Consider the following 2,530-nt stretch of genomic DNA (forward strand, 5'->3'; position numbering starts at 1 on the left):
TATCAGGGGGGACAGTGGCATAAAGGGGCTATAAGGCATATCAGGGGGGACAGTGGCATAAAGGGGCTATAAGGCATATCAGGGGGGACAGTGGCATATAGGGGGCTATAAGGCATTTCTGGGACAGAGGCAAGCTGGGGGTGAGATGTGCATAACTGGGCAAAAATAGTTTACATGAATATTTACTAGTAAAGCTTTTTTGGTATTTTTGGGGTTGCTGTTAAAATATAGCTTTAATTATTATGTCAGTAAAATAAGGAGGCGAATCGTGAAATGCCATTGTAAATTATACGTTTTTATTTTAAATAAACGAAAAATGTGCATATTGGTTTTTTTACCCGATTAATCGAAAAAAATAATCGGCCAACGAATCGATTATGAAAATAATAGTTAGTTGCAGCCCTAGTTCAGTGTTCAAATGACTTCATTTTCTCAGCAAAGAGTCTTTACACGTGAAAAATCCTATACCCTATAAACTCAGCCTGATAATAAAAAATAAAAAAATTAGGGTCACATATTTGAAGAGCTTGTTTAAAAACAATCAGTCCTGATTGGGACCAGTCTTGCCCAATATACATTAGACTAATATTAGTATTTTTATTAATATTAAAAATTCAAGACCAAATTAAGATCAGAGCGTTTGAACTGCAATGTATTAAAATAAAGTCACACAGGACAGGATTACAAATATATGATATGAAATTCAGTAATACAAGAGTACTGGTAAAATGCTATGAACACTTCTACAGGGTACACGTTCTTTATGAAAAAAAGAAAATCACCACGTCTCATTATCAGACCAATCCTGACCATGTTGTCTTTAGAACATAAAGGTCTGCTGTAAGTATTTGTAGGTCTACAAGGATTGAAATATATACCTCAGAATGGATTTTTATTTAGGAAATAAAGCATTTATTGTTCTTGTAAACATGACGCTTGCACCATTACTTAATTTACTTATTTTGTAAACTATTCTTAAATAAAAGATAGACAACTAAAGTTTGCCCAATACACGCTTCCTGGCATTTTTAAAATAAACAGCAGGAACTTGGACCACAGTTGATAACACATGTGGTTAAACGCTAGTACCTTCTTTGGGCATATAGAAGAGAAACTAGTCTCTTAATTCATGTCAGTTATTTGCTTTATTACATTAATGTTAGGAATATTAATATTTTTTTTAAAAAAAAACATAACCACAGGGTACTTTAACTAAGCAAAATCTTCATCAAGTCAGGAGGCAACAATGACCAAGTTAACCAAAACCATGTATTTATAGACCTATGTCTATCAACAAAGGATCTGACACAACCCAATAATGATTATCTTTCTTAGTAAACTACCTTATACCTTATGAGGAAAGAACATAGTGCATAAAATGCCCCATAGTAGATGAAAAGGCTGAACTGTAATAAAGCATCACGCACATCTCAAATTTAAACATTGCAAACCCATAATCAGTGTAAGCGTCTTTACATTTTGTTTACGTTGCATGCTACTGATCGGTTATGCATATAAGTAATGCTAATTATAAGCTTACATAAACAGACAGGTCAATAGGCCATTGGATGTCCACATATTCGTGAGAATTGAGAACTTAAACTATTTTCAGTATATGGCTGTAAGTACAGGACATTTAAATGTATCTGACCTTTTTATATTTGGATGCAAGAGTTCCATTAATAACTATTCATACTGCACTGCCAAATGACAGGCTGATCTTTGGTAAATAATTCACCACTTAAGTCCAAGAATGTCCGCCTCCCTGAAGTTTGTGATCCCCTTTATACTTTGATAATGAGATTTACACTTGGCAGTAAAGAACTGGCTGCTGGTCTGAAATTCTTCAAAAAGTGCCAGCCCCACGTGGACCAGACAAGTCACGGATGTGGGAACACAGAGGTAACAACGCTGTGGGACCCCACAGTAAATGGGAACCTGTTTACATATGTTGGCATTAGTGTGTACGTGTTTGTGTGCCAGTGTGTGTGTGTGTGTGCGCCAGTGTGTGTTTCAGGGAGGGGGCTTTACCTGCAGCCCCAGAGTATAAGAAGCCAGTCCACCCATGATGCTTGGATATTGCATTATTTCCTAGGAATAGACACATATGAAGCTATTCACAAAACACCTAAGAATTTCTTTTACAATGTAAGGTCCACCATTATGTCAAGCTACCTCAGGTTTGGCTGTATAGCTTACCAAGTGAGCTGAATCAGTGGGACAGCACCCAACAGAGACTCTCAATCTATTTAAAGCCTTCTCTGGACACCATTAATGGGCCACCTGTGTGTAGGAGTGCACAACTTAAAAAGCATAAAAATATATATTCATTTTAATGTCTTAAGACTGAATATAGTCACTAAAGGGTAACAAAGTTAGCTGCTTCAGTTTGAGTTCTTCTGATGATTCCACACATATTCTTAATGGCTTATATAAAAATGTTAAACATAGGACAGAATCTGACTGCAGATGGGAACCATTTGGTCCATCTCGTCTGCCCACTTTTCCTGTTGTGAAAACCTCAAACCTT

The sequence above is a fragment of the Sceloporus occidentalis genome, unplaced genomic scaffold (genome assembly GCF_023333645.1).
Source record: "Sceloporus occidentalis isolate IW3139 unplaced genomic scaffold, rSceOcc1.0.p SCAF_204, whole genome shotgun sequence".
Classification (NCBI taxonomy): domain Eukaryota; kingdom Metazoa; phylum Chordata; class Lepidosauria; order Squamata; family Phrynosomatidae; genus Sceloporus; species Sceloporus occidentalis.